Source organism: Macrotis lagotis, chromosome 5 (assembly GCF_037893015.1).
Source record: "Macrotis lagotis isolate mMagLag1 chromosome 5, bilby.v1.9.chrom.fasta, whole genome shotgun sequence".
Taxonomy (NCBI): domain Eukaryota; kingdom Metazoa; phylum Chordata; class Mammalia; order Peramelemorphia; family Peramelidae; genus Macrotis; species Macrotis lagotis.
In genome coordinates this window covers 75035200-75058543 of record NC_133662.1, presented here as the reverse complement: position 1 = coordinate 75058543, position 23344 = coordinate 75035200, and the positions used below count along the sequence as shown (strand labels likewise).

The 23344-nt window shown below is 33.4% G+C and overlaps 1 protein-coding gene across 4 annotated transcripts in view; it reads left to right on the top strand.

The window, feature by feature from the left end:
* ME1 (malic enzyme 1) overlaps positions 1–23344 on the top strand; it is a 271839-nt gene that overhangs the window by 81501 nt on the left and 166994 nt on the right. The gene's annotated exons all lie outside the window — the stretch shown is intronic.

Here is a 23344-nt window from a genome sequence, read left to right as displayed (position 1 = left end):
TAGCATATCGGAGACCAAGGTATGTAATTTATGTATATAATTTATTCTTTAAATCAAATCATTGTACTTTTTTCCCTTTCAAGGTACTTTTTAAAAATGCAGTTGACTAATAATATCCAAGATTGTAATAATTAGAATAATTGAAACTACATTCTAAGTAGCAATAAATTTTGGTTTATGTGACATTGTAGAAATATAGGAACATAGGTGAATTTTGTTATCTCTCTAAAAGAAATTGGCTTACTTTACAAAATAATTAATCCTAGTTAAAATTGATTTTGAAGATCTGAACAATTTGGTCTTACCTGCTTTCAGAAAAAACAGTTTTTCTGGAAACAGAAAAGCATATACCTTATTTTCTCATATCAAAAATTAAAATGGAGTTAGTCACAGAGATGTTTTGTGAAAGAGTTTTATGAACTCAGACTTTCTTTCAAAGTAAGCTTTCTTGCAGAACACTGGGGTGAAGCAGACTAACAGGGAAACTATCCCAGGGAGTTTGGGATAGAGTCCTTAATAGGGAGAGGTAAACAAAAATGTTTAATAGGTGCAAGGATGCTATTGGGAATACAATTGGACTTAGATCGCTTGAGGGGACTTCAGGCAGGGTACAGGGATGTGGTCAGGGGCATCTGGATGATAAAACATAAATATTGAACACAGAATAGAGAGGGTAGAGTCTCATCAAAATGACTATTAAATTTCTTTTTAAAGATAAATTTCTTAATAAAGAAGATATAGATGATATTACACAAAATTTTTATTTGTAGAGATATATATATGTACATATATATAATTACTATAAATGTCCTTACAAATTTGTTTCTTATGCTCATTGATATTTTGATATAATGGAAAAATCACTGAATTTAAATTCAGAGCATCTGGACTCAAATCCCAAGTCATATTCTTATCACCTGTGTTAACTTAGACAAGCTACTTAGTTCCCTGGACCTCAGTATTTACTTTTGCAGAATCAGGAAACTGAACTACATCTTAGTTATTATCTTAATATCATATTAACTTCTATGTTGTTATTTAGGGAAAGGAAAGATTACCTTCCCTTTCCTCATTATTTCCTTAATTTTTGTGTCATCCTTTCCCCTCAAATTGCTGACTTACCAGATTGCTTTACTCTCAGAGTTATTTTCTTTTCCTTTATAGGTATTCTACATTTTTAAAAAAAAGTAAGCCAATGTATTATGCGAAAAATGCAAAGAATTTCAGAAATTACTGTCATGGAAAACACATTTACCAAAAGATTGTCAAACTGTCTTGATAGGTGCAGTAGACAGAAGTAATGATATACTTTCTCATATTCATTTTTCCTTGGTGTGGCATTTAAATTATAACTGAAGACCTATTAGGGGCTAATAGTTATATCAAGAAAAAATAAAAATCAAGAATTTGCTTATAGTTCAGTGGTGAAGGATGAATACGTATGGCTTAATTTAGACCTTTAAGTTAAGCCATATTTGTGAATATTAGAATTTCAAATATGGCATACAAAATGTATACATATTTATGGAAAATAAAATTTTCCCTTCCTGATTATCAATAACAATAATAATAATAATCCATGGAGAAGAGTTTAGTTTGGATAATTTAGGTGACAGAAATATATATATTTTTCCTGCTAGATTAAATGTTTGGACATTTTTGCATCAACATTTTTATTCCAAAGCTGATATTTCATTTAAAGGGAAAAATTAAGTACTTTTTAAAACTTAAATTTTGAATTTTTTATATTTAAAAAATGCCCTAAAGAAATAAAAACACAAAATGAACTGTCTTACAAAATTGCTGAGAGTTTTCTTGTGTTTTCTGGTGTTGCTTTTTACTTTGTGCTCAATATCACAGAGGGGCAGAGCTGGAAGGGTCTATAGAAACAATGGGCACTAAACTATAAAAACAGTAAGATCAAGAGATAATGAAATTATCACTCAGCAGTACACATAGGAGTCATTTAATCCAAAGGTCAGAAGAATAGGGAAATATTAAAGATGGCAATATTTCAGACAGAAAGAAGTTTAGACATGTTGTAAGTTTTTGCCAGTCTTTTCGCCCATCAAAATAAGCACCAAGTGCAGAAACTTAAGCTGCTTCTATAATATACATACTTTTATTGAAGCTGTCATTATTTGCTTTAAAATTTTGTTACTTGTGTAAAGTTTTCATTTAAAAATTCAGTATCTATTATTCAGAAAATATTTTGATAATGAGTCGTTAAACTATGCAGTCATTACAGATGGTCCTTTTATAAGGAATTTAAGGAATTTAGAGAAAAACAGAAATAAAATGAATGGTGATTGTTCTTATCCATTGATGATCTTTAAAAGAGAGTTCAGTCTAAGCAAGTGTCAAACTTAGTGAAGAACTCAGCTGCTGATGAGATGTATCCAAGGCACATTGAGCTGGAGAAAGGGGAGATCATGAGAAGTTGCTTGGAACTGGGATAGCAGAAGTACCAACTGAGGCACCTTCAATAAAGAAAGTGACTTTAACAATGATATTTGACCTAATTTGAGTCAGACTAAATGCTGTGTTCCTAAAACACTGGCCTCAGTCTGTAGACCACTAAGCTGTAATCCTTGGACCCTCTCATGGAAACCTAAAACCTTTTTCTTGGACCTTAGGAAAAGATTATTTATCTGTTTTTGTTTTTAACTGTTCATTTTGTATATAATCACAAGCCTTTGATAGTCTGAATGAATGTAATTATTGGAAATGTAAGAAGGAAGTAGTTGAGAAGGAAATGTCTTCAGAGAAAAAGCAGTGATAAAATTTAACTTTGAGGTCTGCCCATAATACCTTCTTTTGACTGAGGACTTGAAGTCAAAGTTAGAAATATAAAGACTGAGGTGGGGAAGAGGGGACAGGGGTCAGTTGATGGGGGTAGGGAGGGAGGGAGAATTATAGATCCTTTTTATACAACTACACTAAGTGGAGTAACATTTATTCTCAAAAGCTTATCTAAGTAATGAGTTGGGAGGAGCAAAAAAGAGTGGTTGAACAGCTTTGCTAATTATTCTACTGTATTACTGCTACGTTATTATTAGTTTAAAAAGTTAGTACACATACCTACTCCTTGTTAAGTTTGGTAAAATATACTTTGCATTATTATTTTTTTTTGTGAGGCAATGAGGTTAAGTGACTTGCCCAAGTCACACAGCTAGATAATTATTAAGTGTCTGAGGTTGGATTTGAACTCAGGTCCTCCTGACTCCAGGGCCAGGGCTCTATCCACTGTACTACCTAGCTGCCCCTATACTTTGCATTATCCATAAGGTCATTAGACTTCAGAATCATAGGTTTAGAGTTAGAAGGGTCCTTAGATTTCCTTGTATCATGAACATTCCCGATTTTCATACTCTTATACACTTGTCATTTCAAAATAATCTGTTTAAAATGTTCCTTGTTAGGATGCATAGAATATTTTACAGTCTTAAGAACTTGAATCTGAGGTACATTGTTCACTAGCTCTTAACTGAGTTAATTAGCAAATTGTTTTTAGGTTAGACTCAAGGCTTAATGATTCTTGTTATTAGGTGAATAATTTAGTTTTGTAATTAATGTCACAAAGCTCCAATATTCTTTTTTATATTTCATTGTATTTTAATTTATTTTGTTAAATATTTCTCAATTACATTATAATTTGGTTCAGGCATTACTCTGTATATTTGATGTCTCTGCTGTAGAAGATAATGCAAAACAGTGAAAAGATGATTCCCTGTTTTGACAATTATTGTCTACAATAGAAAGCTGTAATATTTTGTTTACCCTTAATATTACTACATTTATAATAATTTCAAATCTTAAGTTTAAGTTATGAAGATTTGGAATTCTTATATCTTACTTCACTTCAGATTATCAAAAAATTGATGATAGAAAGCAGGCAAAACTTTTGGAATTTGGTTTTCTAAATTTTCAAAATTTGGAAATATTTTGTTGATAATTGCTAATTTTAAAGTTATATGTTACTTAAAATTGACTTCATATTTATATGATATAGAATAGTAGTCTACATTATTAAATATAGGGCTATATCAATATATGTTGTTTGTATAAAATTAATATTTTTCAGGACTAGAAAGACCTAGGTTTAAATTCTTCCTCTGATCCATTCTGACTGGGTGACTCTAGACAAGTCAATCTTCAGGTATTCTTGGAAACTCTCTTAAGGAGAAAGCATTGACCTGCATTAGTAGAGGTAGTTACCTTATCTAGAAGTTCTCAACATCAGTATTCCTACTTCTTATCCCTTTTCCCCTTGTTCTGAGTGAAATCATAGTGTCTTACATTGGATCTATCTTCCCGTATGAGGACAAAGGGGTGCAACTACCAGGTGTGGAATTTTGACTGAATGTCACTAAGACAAAAACCCTTTAAGCCTGATGATACCACAGCTTTGGTGATATGAGAAAGAGCCATATCTTTACAGGCCAAGGCCTCCCATTATATCTAGCCGAAACCAGTCATCCTATTCCTATTATATCAGACCAACAGGTTCAGATGATTATGGAAGAGATAATGAAAAATAGTGTCTTTGAGCAACATCCCCTCATTTATTTATTTTTAGCATTACTAAAATATACATGTTATAAAAGTAAATATAATCTCCCCCACCCCCCACACAAGGAGAAACCTCAAGTAAAACAAAGTGGGGGGGAAAGCATGCTTCAGTCTATATTCAGACACCATCAGCTATCTTTGGAATGGACAGTATCTTTTATCCTAAGTCCTTCAGAGGTCTCTTGGGTCACAGCAGTGCTGAGAAAAGGTAGTCCATGCACAGCTTTTCATCCTGCAATTTGCTGTTACTTTGTAATAGGGTACATTTCCCATTGCATCTGCTGGTGTAAGTTTTTCACTGAGAACATCCTATTCATCATTTCCCATAATAGACTAGCATTTCCTCTCAATCACATACCACAATTTATTCAACCTTTCCCCAACTACTGGGCATTCCCTCAGTCTCCAACTCCCTGACACCAGAAAAGAATGCTATAAATATCCCTATACATATAGAGTCTTTTCTTCCAGTATTTCATCTCCTCTGGAATATAAACTTAGCAGTGGCACAGCTTGGCCAAAGGGTAGCATGAACACCCCCTCATTTTAATCTAAATTATACATCATGACATCATAGACTTTGAGAATGAAGGACAACAACAATAGTTATGTATAAAACAACAATAAATCACATTTAGAGAACCTTCATATTTTTCTAAAAATAATGCTGTATAAAAATGCAAATGTTTTATGCCCATTTTATTGATAAGAAAACTGAACTTCTGAAAAAAATTGTCAAATTTATTTTTAATCAAGTATGAAGGATTTTATCTTTCTTAGAAAAGATTATCATCCAAAAAAAATGCCTAATAGGTCAATCTTGTAGCAAAGCTCAAGACAGAATTTTTATGGTTGAAATATCTAGCTGAAAGGTCTTATTGTTATGGTTTTTTGTGCCAGCATTAGTATTCAAGAATGTTGGAATACTATTCTTTTGCTCTGCCAACTAGAACACTTGCCAGGATGCAAGCTTTGTAGTAATTAGTGGCATGTCTAGTGATGGTAATTCAATAAGACCATTCAAGTTAAAGATATTTATACTGGTAAAATATATAATAGTATTTTTAAAAATGTATTGCATTGTGCAGCTATTTCAACAGGACACAAAAAAGCATTTACTATGGAATAAGGGATGGAAAAACAAACTTTAACCAAAAGCAGTGTGATCACAGTATTACATAAATAATACAGTTTGCATTGCTTTAGAATAACAAACCTGATTTATTTTACCACATAAATGGAACCAAATTATAGCTGCTGAGGTTGTTCTGCTTTCCTTTCCAATATTAAGTATTTTATATGCAGATTCAGAATATCAGCAAATTCAGAGTGATCTTAAAGTTCATCCAATTTAATTCTCTCATGTTACAGATGAAGAAAATAAGACCCTTACATTATGGAAGTTTCCTAAATACTGTCTTTAAAGAAGTGATAAAACTGGAGCCCTGTTTCCTGATTCTCAATCTAAATTATGTCACTTTTCTTTAAAAGAAGAACAATTATTTCATCAATTATTTTTCTTATTTGTGTTTGTTCAGAGCTCTAATGTGACTTCAAATCCAACATTAATAATTATTTAACTGTGTAAACTTGAGCAAATCACTAAACCCTATTGCCTATCCAAAAAAAAAAGATTGGAGGGGGAAGAAAATGCAAAATATTTCATAGCAGAAACAACTGAGTGGGAAAACAGATTGAAGAGAAAAAAATTTAAGAATCTTTGTACTGCTCAAATACCATAACAAAGAACTTTAACATCATAAAAGAAAACAGTCCAGATTTATTTTAGAACTAGAGCACAGAGTGGAAATAGAATCCATTATTTTCCTTCTAAAAGAAACCCCCCAAATGAAAACTCCCAGGAACATTATAGCTCAAACCCAGATCTTCTAGGTCAAGGGAAAAAAACACTTCTAATAGCCTGAAAGAAAGAATTTACATATAAGGAACCACAGTAGAATCAAACTTGATTTAGCAGAGAACTTGGTATATAATATTCCAGAAGGCAAAGGATATAGGCTTATAGCTATAAATAACTAACCCACCCAACAAAACAGTATATCTACAAAGGAAAGAATTGGACCTTTAATGAAATAGAGGACTTTGAAACATTCCATATGAAAAAAATCAGATAAAAAACTGTGTGAAAACAATGAAGTTCAAACACAGGAGTTAAGAAATATATTTTAAAAGTGAACATGGGAGCAGCTAGGTGGTGCAGTGTATAGAGCACCAGCCTTGGAGTCAGGAGGACCTAAGATCAAATCTGGCCTCAGACACTTAATCGCCTAGCTGGACAAGTCATTTAACCCCATTGCCTTAAAGAAATTTTTGAAAAGAATATTACGCTAGCAGGAACAAAACGAATGCTTAAAAAGTGAACATAAATGAACACTGATAAAGGGCTCACATTCAAAATACTCACATTCAAAAATTTTGGGAGGTGATATAGTTGCCGCCTCTGAATGCATCAAAGGTCATTAAGGAATTCTAATTTAAATAGAAAATATCTAGGAGTGGTCTTGATGATCTTAAGAATAGGAGAGAAGGGAAGTATACTACATTGTGGGAAGAAATAAAGGTTAGAGGAAACTTTTTCACTTAGTCTGCAGAAGTAGACATCTGTACAAATATGGACAAAGGGATAAGGGGAGCATCTGACACTTGAATATTGAATTTATCATCTGAACTGATCAGATGAGGAAAGAATACATGCACACAGCCGCACACACAGAGTTGCATGCAGAAAGACATTTGATTTAACAGAGAAGTTAGGCGGGAAAAAGGAGAAAGGGAAATAATAAGCAGGATAAATTAAAAGAGGGATAGTCCAAAGCAGAACAGACTCTAAGAATGTACAAAAGTATTTATCGTCTTTTCGAGGTATCAAAGAATGAGTATCTGAGGCAGTTTCGATAATTTGGGAAATGACTGAAAAGTTACAGTATATAAATATGGTAGTGCTATATGAAGTATTGAATGGGATGACTTCAGAAAAGACTGGGAAGACTTGTATGAAATGATAAAGTGAACACAATTAGAAGAATAATTTATATGATAATAATATGGCAAAAAATGAACAACTTTGAAAGAATTAGAAACTCTTGATTAGTGTAATGATCAGCAATGATTCCAGAGAACTAATGATAAAAAAAACATTATACCTGCCTCCTGATAGAGGTGAGGAAAGAGTACAGAATTTTATATATAAACATATGTAGATATAGGGATATATATATATATATATATATACATATATATATATACACACACATATATAGTCTCTCTCTCAAAAGTGTGAAAAAGGAAAAGGTAGGGCCTCACAAATGATTTTCTGCAGTACTCATATAATTGACTGAGAGGCATAGAGAACTATAAATTTTACTGGTTTTGCTTACTATTTTAACTTAACTACCAAAAATAAAGACATTTACCTTGGTCAAAGAAAACATATTTATTTTTTAAATAAAATTATTATTAATTTAAAAAATATTTTTCTTTTTAAATTTTGAATTATAAATTCTCTCCCTCCCTCCCACCACTCCCTCAACTATGTGGGAAGGCATCAGTTATACATGGGAAATCATGCAAACCAATTTTCATATTATCCATATCACAAAAAAGCAGCCAAAAAAATTAAGAAGGTAAGAAAGTTATATTTCAGTTTATACAGAGTTTAATCAGTTCTCTCTCTAGAGGTATATAACTTTTTTTTTATCATGAGACCTTTGAATAAGACTTGGCTACTCTGGTCTTTCACAAGAAAATATATCTTTAAAAGTTCTCTCCCAAACAGTGTTTCTCTTACACATATTAAGATCATATAAAATCCCTGATATCCATATAAATAACAGTTACTTAACAATTCTCTCTGGTTTTCAGTATTAAATAAAACAAAGTGAAAAGTTGTATGCTCACTAAAAATGTTTGTCAGTGTCATGGAGAATGTCCTACACAAAGTCCAAATTAAAGAGGGAACTTTGTGTAAATGGTCAGATTTTCTAGATTTTTCCCATTTGTAGATTGATTGTGCTGATTGATATTAATGGTAAGCTGTTTAAGAGGTCTTAGAGGGATTTAAATAAGAAATCTGGCTTGGGAGTGGCTTTGTTATGTTTAAATGATCTTAAAATTAGAAAGGTAAAGAAGGTAAAAAGGAATACTGTAGGGAAGAAAAGGAGGATGAATGGGGAAGCTTTCATCTTATTTCAATTTCAGAGGAAGTTAGAAGACACAGAATACTTTTTTCCTTCATAAAAAATATTCTGTTTATTTTCTCAAAGCCTGAAATATGAGTTTTAAAATTATGCTCAATAAAAATATAATTATAAATAGCATGTGTTGCAAAAAACCCCTTAGTATATTATAAAGATATAAACATGTATGTATGTATGTATGTATGCATGCATGCATGTATGTATACACCTAAAAGCAAATACAATTTTTGTCTTCTTTTTTCCTCTATAATAACAAATATGAATCTTCCCATTTATCAACTGTTACTGGATGTGCTAACATCTTGGAGGGGGAAAGTTTCACATGCTTTGTGAGGATCTTTAGCATAACTGATAAGACACAAAAATCCTGATTTGGGATTAGACATTCCATCTAACCTAATAGAATGTCTGAGGTGAAGGACTCTCCCTTTTTGGTCAAGCCAGAAGCAGTTTTTTTCAGATCCCACTTTCTGATAATGGAATTGTATGATGCAATGTACAGAGTACTGACTTTGAAGTCAGGAGGATAGGAGTTTGAATTCAGCCTCAGATATTTACTAGCTTTGTGATCATGGGCAAATCACTTAACCCTGATTGCCTCCCATCTAGGACTATCTCCAGTTGTCTTGTTTCAAATCTGGCTACTGGACCCAGTAGCTTTGTAGGAGAAAGTGAATGGGTGACTCAGCTCAGCACCCCTTCACTCCAATCCAGTTTACATGCTTGTCATGGCATCACCTCCCTGATGTTGTGGTCTTCTTCATAAATGAAGGGCAAATATTATTATTTTGGAGAGACTCGTTTTCTAGCTGCCCCCCCCCCCCATACATGCATGTGTAATCAGCAAGTTTAAAGAAACCCAATAAACCCATATGTTGACCTAAATCTGTTTGTCCTTTCTTGAGGTCAAACTCTGGAGGCTAATATTTGTCCCTTATTAGGACAAACTCTGAAGTTAAATACCATGTTTAATTCTTTAAGACCAAACTCATGGAGGCTGTGTGTATGTGTGTGTGTGTGTGTGTGTGTGTGTGTGTGTGTGTGTGTGTGTATTTCCTATTGTAAGGTTAAGTATTGATGTCATTGATATCCTTTTTTTTTATTTTAAGAGTATACAAGAGGTGGCTAGGTGGCACAGTGGATAGAGTACCAGTCCTGGAGTCAGGAGTACCTGAGTTAAAATCCGGCCTCAGACACTTAATAATTACCTAGCTATGTGGCCTTGGGCACGCCACTTAACCCCATTTACCTTGCAAAAATCTAAAAAACCAAAAAAAAAGTATATAAATCAAGTTGGTTAGTTGACAAGCCCTGTATTAGCATATTGTTCTCCTTGTATCTACTTTATTTACAAATATAATAACTTATCATTTCATTTAGAGACCAGTCTGTTTTTTACCTGAAGAAACAGATGATGATGCCTTGGACTTGGAATTAACTTGAATTGATAGTGTGTATAAAAATCTATTTTCTTAGAATGGAAAATGTGCCGTCTTTATGACTATGTAACTAGTTTATGCATGACAAGTGTAATAATTATAATATTAACTGACATAGCAACCTTTTTATAAAATCCTTAATTTTGAGCCTTACAGTATCCCTATGATGTAAGTACTAAAAGAATTATATCTCATTTTTATAGATGGAGAAATAATCTCAGAGTGGCTAAATGAATTGTCCATGGTCATAGCTATTAAATGTCAAAGGTAGGGGTGGCTAGGTGGTGTAGTGGATAAAGCACCGGCCCTGGAGTCAGGAGTACCTGGGTTCAAATCCGGTCTCAGACACTTTTAATTACCTAGCTGTGTGGCCTTGGGCAAGCCACTTAACCCCATTTGCCTTGCAAAAAAAAAAAACCCTAAAAAAAATGTCAAAGGTAAAATATGAACCAGAATTTCTTGACTTCCAAGTTCAGTATTCTATCTACTGTACCATTTTGCTTCTTATATTTTCATAATAGAAATGATACATAGAATCCTATCCTCTTTATTAATTAAAATTCAAAATGTTCTAAGATTCAATTACATTTCAAATATCAGACTGTCTTTCATAAGCTTTGTCCTTAATTTGGAAAATATTTGAGGAGTTGAAAAAACCTAGATGTGATTTGAAATAAATTCTTGACATCAAAACCCTTAAGATTGTCTAAAAGTTGGCACTGACATATAGATGCTTCTTAGTAAGGCAGTTATAACTTACATTTTACTATAAATGACCTTACACCTATAAAATAGTAGTTCATTCAGTACGTTTATATAGTGACTGTAAATGTAGAAAAGTTAAGTGGAAATTTAAGTAAAGAATCTAATAATAATTTTATGACATTCTGTGGAATACCCAAGTTTAAGTTTAAACTGAATGTATGAATAATTAAAGAAAAATGTTAAGTATGTCTTAGGTAATATGTTATGAATATGTTTTAAGGTTTTTTTATCATAAAGAAAATATATTCTTGAGAAAAGTCTAAGAAAACTTGAATGGTATTAAAATGATTGCTTTATATAATATTACTGTAATCTTTTTATAAGCTGGTAGTAGTTCACAGGTTATACACTCAGGACGTTGTTTATTTCTCTCTGTTCTTTTTCTGAAATTAGGACAAACTATCATCATGGGAATGGTGGATATGTGGCATATGCAAATAGTCAAGCTAGTTCTCTGATAACTCCCGCCCGTATCACAGAATTTCTGCATTTCAGAATTGGGAATGAAATTAGTTACTGTCTGTCTGGTTCTACCCATCCCAGATCAAAGATACCTTCTTCAACCTATTAGACAAGCATTTCCTTTGAAAAAATTAATGAAATAGATAACTGCTACCTTCCTAGGCAGTCAATTCAGCTTTTGCATAGTTCTGGTTGGTCAGTAGTTTTTCCTTATTTCAAGTCTAATATTTTCTTTTCAACTTTCACATAGTTCCCCTAGTGCTGCCCTCTGGAGCCAGAAGTAATATATATAATCATTTCTCCCTATTACAGTCTTTCATCTACCCAGTCAGTTATCAGCCCTCTTTGGTTGTAACTCTGTCTTCTCTTCCTTAGGTTAAACATCCTCAGTTCTAATATAATCTAACAAACATTTATTAAAAGCCTAACACTTGTAAGTCTAGGTATATTGGAGATAAAAAGTAAAAACCTGAACTCTGTCCTTAAAGGACTTTATATTCAACAAGGGGTTAGGGCATATAAGCAGACACATATGTGCCCATGATTATTTTAAAAGGGAAAGGACATGAACAATGTGGGGATCAGAAAACATTTTCTGTAGGAAGAAGCACACGAGCTCCTAGAGATTCTTGTTTTCTTTTTTCTTTTTTGGCAAGGCAATGGGGTTAAGTGACTTGCCCAAGGTCACACAGCTAGGTAATTATTAAGTGCCTGAGGCCACATTTGAACTCAAGTCCTCCTGACTCCAGGGCTGGTGCTCTATCCACTGTGCCACCTAGCTGCCCCACTCTTAGAGATTCTAAGAGGAAGAAGTGAAGAAAAATTGCATTCCACATGTCTGGAATAACCTGTTAAAAAAAAATACAAGCTGGAGATGGAGGATAAAGTGTGGAGGAGTGATAAGTGGACCAGTTTGACTGGAACGTAGAATGTTTGAAGGGGAGTGATCAAAAATAAGCTTGGAATTGTAAGATAAAGCCAAGAGACTTTGTGAAGATCTTAAATTTCCATGTATAAAGAGTAGAAAAAATATTGCATATGAAATTTCAAGTTTCATTACATGCAGCTTGTCTTTTTTTAACATATATGCTAAATTTATCACATTACTTCTAAATTTGTCTCACTTGTCTTTATTGCCCTAAAACTTCTGTTTTCTTTGGTAACATTTTTGTCTACTGTAGGCTTCATTATTATCACAGATGACCAAAGCGAACATTAAAAATTATAAATTTAGTAAGTAAATTTTAAATAAATAAATTATACTTAGGGGTGGAAGAAATATACTGAATATTATTTGGACCTTTGTCTCTAATGTTTAATTATTCCTGGGTCTGTTCTTCTTTTCCATGTAAGGTTTCAAAGATAAAAACTCTTGATTTTTTTCTATTTTTATTTATTTTGAATTCTTAGTTTTGCCTGTGATTTGCTTTCACTTAGAATTTAGTTCCTGTCTTGTTTCCTTAAATCTTTGCTGCTTTCTTAAACTTCCTCACTTAGATAGACACTTTGAGGAAGAATGACTAGTGAGAAAGAGAACCAATGTCTTCAGCACCCTTCTTTTCCTAACCTTATAGATACTAGATATATTTCTATGTTAGTAACATATGACACTTTGTGCATTTTTGTCATTCAGAAAATGCTTCTTTTAGTCCTCTCCTAATAGCAATCACCAGGTATTTAGTTTAACTTAAGATTTCCTGGTAATTTAAATAGAGTAGTTTTTCTTTTCAGTTTAAGTTGCCCCTGGATAATTAGTTCACAAACAAGGCTAGCTAGGTAATACTGTGGATAGAGTACTGGCCTTGGGGTCAGGAGGATGAGAGTTCGAATGTGGCCTCAGACATTTGATATTTATTAGCTGTGTGACCTTGGGAAAGTCACTTAACCCTGATTGCCTCATATCCAGGGCCTTCTCCAGTCATTTTGATTCATACCTCGATTCATACCAGATGATTCTAGAGTAGAAAATGAGGCTAGTGACTTAGCACAGCCCCCCCTCACTCAAATCCAATTCATGTGCTTATCATGGTATCACCATGGTCTTCTTTCAAGACTGAACAAGGATTATCATCAGTTCACAAATAGTATTAGATACTTTGTTTTCTGATTAGTTACAAATCCTAGGTTAACTTTGGAGGCTATTTAAACAAAAGTTAACAGAATTTTTTTTATCTGAGATTTTTGTTCAGTCCTCCAGTCATATCTAACTTCCTGACCCCAGGTATTATAATATCCATGAAGTTTTCTTGATAAGGATACTAGAATGATTTACTGTTTCCTTCTTTGGTAGATTAAGACAAACAGAGGTTCATTTACCTTCATGGAGATAATCCATGTCAGTGGTGATAACCCAGCTAGAGCTACTCCCCAAACTGGGTACTTCAACTTGACAGACCAGGTATACAAAGAGCAGTTTACTACTTATCTCTTAAATTTCTGCCATGTAACCTTAAAGAGGAGTTAGGATTTCTCATACTAGTATTCAGGAGTTCCCATCTGTGTGCTCCACATTATCATTTAAACCTTGCTTTGCCTTGATTAGCATTTTAAAATAGTTAGCACTTATATATTTCTTTAAAATTTGCAAAGCATATTAAATATGTGATCTCATTTGTTCTTTATAATAAGGCTTTGGTTCAAGTGTTATTGTTACTACCATTTTATAGATAAGGAGACCAATCCTAATAGTGGCAAGCAACTTGCCCAGGTCAGACAGCTAGTATGGATTAGAGGTAGTATATCACCTCAGGTTTTCCTGAGTCCTAGACCAGCACTCTACATATTGTGCCACTTAACTGTCTCTAACAAACTGCTAAGAAGATGTAACAAGAAGTATAAAACAGTTCTCCAAACCAGAGTTGCAAACATTCTTCTTACATAAAATTCTTAGGAAGAGAATAATAGTGCACTTATGTAACACTTGAAGATTTACAACATGCTTTACAAATATTATCTCATTTTATCTTCATAACCCTGGGAGAGGTAGGAACTATTATGATAATGATAAAACTGAAGTAGATGGAGCTTAAGGGATTTTCCTAGAATCATATAGATGGGGAATATCTGAGACAGCATTTGAACTTTGAAGTTAAGAAGACTTCTGGACCTGAATGGCTCTAGCTACTGAACCATTTACCTGCTCAGACATAAAATGCATTGGTAAAAGGGTACATGTGTAAAGAATCCATTTGACCAAAGAGTACTTCCTGATTCTTGGCCCTAGAAGTCCTTTTCTCTTTTTCATGGAGAATCCATTTTGTTTCCATTAGGATTAACTCTCTGCTGGACCGGTTACTCAGTTCTGTCTCTAGAAGATTTCATCACCACATAACACTAGTTCTTCAATTGTACATGACTAGAACTCAGGTTTCCAAACTTCTACATCTTGAATTTACATCACGAGGGGACCATTTGAACATATTCTGTATATTCACTAGAAAGAACAGCATTTTCTTAGTAGTGGATCATCATTTTTCCAGTTTTCCTATTAAATCAAAATTCTCTGCAAATTTTTATGCATGTATTCTGGATTATTGGTATCTGGAGCTTTTTTCCTAGGGCCATGGAATTTTTTTTCTTTTAAAGTTGAGTCTTGTCAATCCTAACCTATTTGATATTTTCTCTATCTCATTCTAAATCAGTACCACTATTTCCTCAAACTTATACCTATGAAAAACTTTTAGAATAGTCCTATTTTCCACCATATGCATTTGATTTTTATTTCTTTCAGAAATCTCTTATCATACTGATTGCTAAGTAAAATCTGTTATTAGATTTGGTGGGGGGGGTTGAGTTTCTAAGGCAGAAAAATTACAAAATGCTCCTTTTCTCATATGAGAGCTTTGAAACTATTTTAAATCTTTATTTAAAACCTTTTAAATTTTTTTTGATTCAAAAAGTAAGTCTGATAAAAACGATTCCAAATCATATAGTATACAGTTTGTATCAAGTAGTTTTTTAATGTTTTACATTTTTATAATTTTCCTCATCTGTTAAAAGAAATAGAGTTTTTAATTTTCTAACACACCAAACTAGCAATAGGAAAAATTTGTTTGGAACAGGGCTAATTCTCTCTTTAGAGAAAAGGGGGAAAATAATTATATTATTGACAAAAAAAAAACTTTGAAAGTATACCTGAAAACAGCAAGGATTTGTTTTTAAAGTGTGGGTTTATTTTGTGTCTTTTCTATTTGGAGTGTTGGGAAAATTAAGAAGAAAGCAGGGAAATGATCTAAACATAGAGAAGATGTAGCTTTCTTTTCCTTCATTTCCCAACCCAGCAATTTCTTCTTTGTTTTATTTACAAGAGGAATAAAATATATTAAAAGAGTACTGAGGAATCTTGGAATAATTAAGAAAGCATGTGGCAGTCAGAAAAACCTTACTAAGAAATGTATTATTGTTGTGGTTTTTTGGTGCCAGTTCTTTTTGAAGTGTTAGAACCAAGAACAATATGCCTGAAAAGGGTTTGACTTTAATAAAAAAAAAAAGAGAATATTAGAAGTATTTTGGTTAGTTCTGAGACTAGATTATAATAGTAAAGGAATAATTTTTAAAAGTGCCTAAATATGTTAGAATTTATTATTAAGATTTTCTCTATATCACTCAACAGTGTTTGATGAATACTAGCTAGGTAGTTGGATGGATAACTCATTGTTTGTTAATACTTGTATTTTGTTCAGATAGCATAAAAAGATCATGAACTGGGCCCAAAATGTAAAGGAGAAAAGTAGAATGTATTGTTTTTAGAAAATTATATAATGACTATAATGACTCCATGCTTTTTCTTTAAACAGAACCCATTTTTCCAACAGTTATATTCTTCCTGTGATGATGTCTGATTTCAAATTATAGAATATCACAATATCTGAAAAGTTGTAATTGTGGTTTACTTAGGGGTGATGGAGAGGTGCACTGTGGATGTGAGTAGGCAGAATATATCACCAGTGAAGCTCTGTTCAGGATTCCCAAGTCAGCAAGCAGTCATTAAACCCCAACTGTGAGACCAGCACTGGGTTAAGTCTTGGGTTATAGCAATCTAATGGTGAAGACAGCCAAGCTCAAAGACAGTGTATACAGGATCAATTGGGGTTAATCCCAAAAGAAAGGGAGAGGAATCTTGAAGGCAAATTGGCAAAGGCCTCACGCAGAAGGTATGACTTTTTGTTGACACTTGAAAGAAACCAGAGAAACCAAAAGACAGAGGAATGAACAAGTTACTAGCATAAAGAGAGATGTACAGCCAGGAAAGGAAATGGGCTGGTCTTGCTAGGGAAATTGAGAGGTAACTGGTGCACAGCCTAGATGCTCCTTTAGTTTGCATGCAATGTCAGAACTAGACTAGAATTTCCAGATCACTGAATAGGTTTTCCTTTCAAAAACTTAAAGGAGGATATGGATAAGAGTTACAGAAAAAGAGGAGGATATATTCAATAAATATATAGCATGTTATAGTGGAAAGAATGCAAATGTAATGAGAAGATCTCAGGTCAAATCTTTGCTCCGTTCCTTAGTACCTTTTTGACTTTGGGGAAGACATGTAACCTCTCTGGGCTGAAAAAAAAATGAAAAGAGTTGAACTACATGACATCATATGTCCATTCTAGAACTAAATCTCTTGATTCTCTACATGGGGAAGAGCTGGTGGGGACAGACTGGGTAAGGACTTTTTTGTCTGCGTTTGAATTTGTAGCAATGATAAACTGTGTAAGTAAAAATGACCAGCATCATGCAGACATCATTTTGGGCATCATTTTCATAAAAGTGATAGTTGAAGTCATTGGAATACTTAAGATCACCAGGAGAGATAACGTAAAGAAGGAAGAACCAGGGACCAAAGATATGTTTGTATTTCTGGGAGGAAGGCATAAAAGGAAACAGAAGATAGATGGAGAAGGGAAAAAATCAGTTAGGATTTAATTTAACAAACATTTATTAACAGCATGTTCAGGATACAAAAATTAAAGATAAGAGACTGTTTCTGCCCTCAAAATGCTGACGATCCAAGAATAGACAAATAACAATTTGGAAATCTTCAAAATTCATAGTAGTCAAAAGAGGTACTGACAGGGATATCAAGGAAGGCTTCATAATGGCACTAATAGTTGAGCCCAGCCTTTAAAGAAAGATTTCAACAGATGATCAAATGGTGGGGTCCTTTTTCAGTATGGAAAATGTTATATACAAATACTTAGCAGCAGAAGAGGGCAGTGTGAGATTGGGAAACACTGTAATTCATTTTTGCTGTAATATAATGACCATGGAGGGGAGTAGTATAGAATAAGACTAGATAGGTAACTTACTTAGGTGAAGTGAAGTACCTTGAATGCCAGAATACAATGTGTGTATTTTATTCTGTAATCATTGGGAATGCAACTGAAGATTTTTGAGCTAGGATATGACAAGATGAAAATCTGCTTTAGGAAGAGCACTTTGGCAATGGTATGAAGTATGGATTTAAGAGAAATCACAGGAGGAGAGAATTTTTGGTGATCAGATACTGAGGAGATTTGGGGTAAAGGAGTGGTGGTATTATGGCAATAGAAGGAATATGGAATTCGAATGCAGAGAATCTGGTTTTAAATATTAGCCATGACATTTAATAAGCTCTTGTAAGTCACAGTCTCACTGAATCTGATTCTTTATCTGTAAATTGAAGAACTTGGGATTCAATGACTTCTAAGGGCTCTTCTACCTCTTTATCTCTGGGGTTATAGATACTAAGAAAGGTTATTGGGAGTTTATGATCTTTGAGAAAGCAATTTCAGTAGAGTAGTTAGAAGAGAATAGGTGAGAGATAGTGGAACAAAATGCAAAGAGCATGTTTTCCCCTGTACTTTTTTTTTTTAGTTTTTGCAAGGCAAATGGGGTTAAGCGGCTTACCCAAGGCCACACAGCTAGGTAATTAAGTGTCTGAGACCGGATTTGAACCCAGGTACTCCTGACTCCAGGGCCGGTGCTTTATCGACTGTGCCACCTAACCTTCTCTCCCCTGTACTTCTAAGACCATCACTAATTGTCACAATCTCTCAGGGCCTCAGATTCATAATTTCTAAAATGATTCAATTCAACTAAATTATATATCTTCAGTTCTTTATTGTTCTGATATTTAGGATGAAGTCTAAAGGGAAATAGAAGTACCAACTCTCCTGACTTTTCTTTTTCAGAAGCTTGGCAGTGAAAAGATAAAGGGGAAAAGACAGTAGTTTGATTGTCTTTTAGAGCCAAAGGAAAGGGCAACTTAAAAAAACAAAAAAGACCATGGAAAGTCCCAAGTTTTTTGTAGGTAGAGGTGAAGGAATCAACAAATGTCTCCTAAGAGAAGACAAGACACAATGAAATCAAGGGCATAAGTGGAAGGAAGAGATGTTAAAGGAGTAAGATCACCCTTTCATCTAAAAGGAAGGAAAAGGGACATCTAGGTGGAGCAGTCGATAGAGTACAGGTCCTGGAGTCAGGAGAACCTGAGTTCAAATCTAGCCTCAAACATTTAATAATTACCTAGCTGTGTGACCTTGGGCAAGTCACTCAACCCCATTGCCTTGCCCCCCCCAAAAAAATAAATAAAAGGAAGGAAAAGTGGGAAAAGCCAAGTGGAGGTGATCCTATGGAATTCACTCTAGACTGCTTTCTGTCATCTTGCTCACTTAAAGTGATAGGTGTATGAAAAGGATCAATGTGAAGAATGTGATGAAAATTGAATAAGAGAAGAATAAATTTCCTATGCTACAGGTAAGGCTGAGGTTAGCTAATATAAATTTTATTTGTCCTGAATAAGTTTTGTTTTCTACTTGTTTTCTAACAACTTTTTAGTTGAGTTATCCTTGGAGATTACCAAAAATTAAAGTTTAATAGGGTGAAAAGATCAGTGTTGGATGCCAAGATTATTATTGATGTCAAAGGTTAATGTTGAGATGGTTGACCATTTTTAGGGAAAGACTGAAAGCTGAAGCTCGAATTCAACAAAGAGGGTAAGGTCAAGGGCTTTCAGGTTATGTTGGGAACAGATGGAAGTTTCAGTAATTCAAAAGTAAGAGAAATAAGGAAAGAAAGTGCAAGAATTTTAGAATCATCTTTTAATTCTCTGATACTTTTTATATAACATTTGACCCCCCAAATATTTATTTTTTGAAAATTTACATATTTATTTTGGTCTGTTCGTTTCATAAGTAAGAAAAATATGCATTTTAATGAGTCAAAGGTTTTTTTATAAGCCATAAAAAGATAGACTTTTATAAACAAAAATTTTGTAAAATATTTACTTTGTCATTGTTATCTATAGAAGGGATGAAGAATTTAGTAGGTATATTAGCTCAGTTCAGCATAGTTTATTTCATAAATGTTTTTAAATGGACAACAAAGTCTGAGCTTTGGGGTAGCTAATGGTACAATTTGAAGCTTAAAAATATTACTCAGTTTTGTGAGCAAAGAATTGATCTATTTTTATGTAATATTTAATAATAAATTCCTGGTTCCCATATATGTCTTGCTGTTAATATATTAACTGACTGAAGCATGTACAAATTTAAGGGAAAATACCACATATTTTAGAAGTATAGTTTGGTTCTTTATGAAATACATTTTTCACTGTGCTATAAAGTAGCTTATTTGTAAAGTAGAAAAAGCTTAAGAATATTATTTCCCAAACTGATATCTTGTTGTCTGATCTTGCTATCTCTTATACTTTATTTTTCTTCCTTGGGGATATGATTTCTCTTTCATCACATTCAATTTGGATCAATGTATACCATGGAAACAATGTAACAACTGACAAATTGCCTTCTGTGGGGGGGGTGAGGGGAGGGAAGTAAGATTGGGGAGGAAATTGTAAAATTCAAAATAAATAAAATCTTTAAAAAAATATTATTTTCCAAATGGAAAAAAGTTAATTTTTATTGATAGTGTGCCAAATTCCAGAGCCTAATGATTTCATTGTTACCTTAGAATTCTCTCCAATATTTCTGAATTTTTTTGAAAGTTCTTTTGACTTTCTAACTATTAGATCAGCAGCAGTCTGTTGATTTATTCTCAATTAGGCAATGTGCTGTTGCCATTTTTAAAAATGGAACCATTCATATCAGAGGAAATTTATATCCATTTTTTTCACCAAATTGATAGGTGAACAGAATTCTATAGATAAAATTTATAGAGATTTTGGCAATACTTTTAATAGTCTCATATTTTTATGGGAAAAATTAAATGAAAACAGATTACATAATAGTATAATCAGATGAACTTGAAGTGATTGAATGATCAGATGCAAAACATAGTTTCATTTTCAGATTAGAAAGAAGTCTCCCTTGGATTGTTCTAGGTGTGTTTTGGCACTATGCTTTTTATCAGTACCTTTGATTAAAGCAAAGGTCTAGTGGGTCATACTGGCTAAAGAACTGAAGATGGGAATAAAAATTCAGTAAATCCAGCAGCTTTTTAAGGGTAAATTAATCAAATATTTGACCAAATATAGCCCTTGAATGATGTCATAAATATCCAAATGGCATTTGGCAGAAAAAAAGTTTCCCCACCTCCAGATTATAGATCCAGTGCTTATTTGACATGGGACAGCTAATACAGTGGATCACAAGTTAGGATTTTAAAGACAATTACAGGCTAATACATTGAGACCATAGAGTTTTAAGGTAGATTTTTTTTTTCAAAATCAGCTTCATAACAAGATAGGGAGGCATGACTAGAGAGCAGTTAGCACTGAAGGATATGAGGATTTTAGTAGGTTGCAGGTTTAATGTGAGTCTGTAATATGCTGTGATTGCCAAGAAAGCTACTATGGTCTTGTTCTGAATTAAATAGTAAGTAGTATCCAGACCAGAGAACTGAGATTCCCATGGACTTTGTCTATGTCTGAAGTATTATCTTCAGTTCTGAGCATGGTATTTTTGGAAGGAGATGGATAACCTGGCAAATGTTCAGAGCAGGGCATCCTGAATGTTGGAGAATCTTATATTAGTTAAAGTAATTGGCTAGTTTTAGCTTAAAGAGAATGGTAGTTGTCTTCAAGTACTTAAAGGAATTTCACATAGAAGAAGGATTAGATTTGTTCAGCCCTAAAGGGTCTATCTGTATGTATCCCTGGGACATTCTGCTTAGTTGGGTCTCACAGGAAGCTTTTCTCAGATTCATTTACCCTTCTATTGATTTAATATTTTGATATAATACTGCTTGGATTATATTTTGTAACATTTTACCCATGAGTTTGAATTCTAAAGTAATATAGCTCTTGGCTATCATGTCTCTCCCTTTGGCAAGGAGATGAAGTTGATGATTAAAGTGGTTTTTGAGTCTCTTGATCCCCGTATTGTGGGAATTATTTTTCTCTGATTAATCTTCCCTAAGTTATAGCAATAAGAATCAGTATCTTTTCATTATCCACATCCTTGGTTTTAATATCTATGATTTCTTTAAATAGATTGGGTTGAAGCTATTATAATTGCACTTTTCAACTTAGATGATTTGGATACTCAAGGGCAGCTAATTCCAAATTGACTTTGATATTATTAAACAGGCTTTTCCTATCTATCCAGATAAAAGTCAGGCCACATGTATAAAAATATTCAAAGCAACTCTTTGTAGTGGCAAAGAATTGTAAGGGAATGCCCATCAATTGGCAAATATATGAGAAAGCTGTGGTATGATATAATGGAATATTATTGCTCTATAAGAAATGATGAGACGGTAAATTTCAGAAAAACCTGGAAATCCATAGAATTTCTCACACCTTAAGTAATATTGTGCAATAGGTCCTCCTAGCAATGTAGCAGTCAAAGACAATTCAGAATGTAATGTAAAATGCCATCCACATCCAAAGAAAGAACTATGGAATCTGAATGCAGATCAAAGCACACTATTTCTACCTTTTTAAATTTTTGTTTGCTTTTTCCTTCTTGTAGTTTTCCCCCTTTTATTCTGATTCTTTTTTTCACATCATGAAATATAATTGTGAAATAACAAATTAAAATTTTAAAAAAGATGTTGAAGGTTTTTTTTGTTTTATCTTTTTTTAATTTTTTAAATTTTTGTGGGGTTGTTTGGTACTCACAGGAGAGCAGGACATGACAAGCTTTTTCTTTAAAAAAATATTTTGTGATCTCTGAAATTTCTTGTAAATGACAGTTTTGCATTTTTTTAAATATAAGATTGCCTCAGAAATAATCTAAATGTGAAAATCAATCACAACTTACTCATTGTCCATGGAGTTATTCATCCTCTACCATATAAATTGTTTTTATATGTGACGTCCTTCTTTTTTTATTCTTTCTACTTCTTATTTTTCATTTTATTTAATTCTTAATTATCAGTTCCTCCATTCTCTTAATCTTTCCACATTCAATATATGCCATTAATTATAGTACTTCTGAAATGCATTTCTTTTTTTCATTAATTGTTGACTTCTTTTTTTCTAATTTTTTTTTTACATTAATAAAATATACTTGTTTACAAGTAAGCAAAATACCCCTCCCCCATGAATATAGATAGACTTGCTTGGGCGAAAAAGTAAAGGGGAGAGAAAAAAATTAAAATTAAAAAAAATAATAGTAATAATTGTAGGTATGTCCAGGTGGCACAATGGACGAAGCACCAGCCCTGGAGCCACGAGCACCCGAGTCCATATCCAGCCTCATAAACCCAATAATCACCCAGCCATGTGACATGCAAGCCACCCGATTCCCACTGCCCTGCAAAAACCAAAAAGAAGAAAGAAAAAAAAGACCCAAAATAAAATAAAATAGTAATAATAGTAGGGGTAGCTGGGTGGCAGACAGAGCATTGGCCCTTGAGCCAGGAGCACCTGGGTCCGAATCCGGCCTCAGACACCCAAAGATCATTCTGCTATGTGGCTCCAGGCAGGCCACCCAGCCCCATTTGCCCTGCACC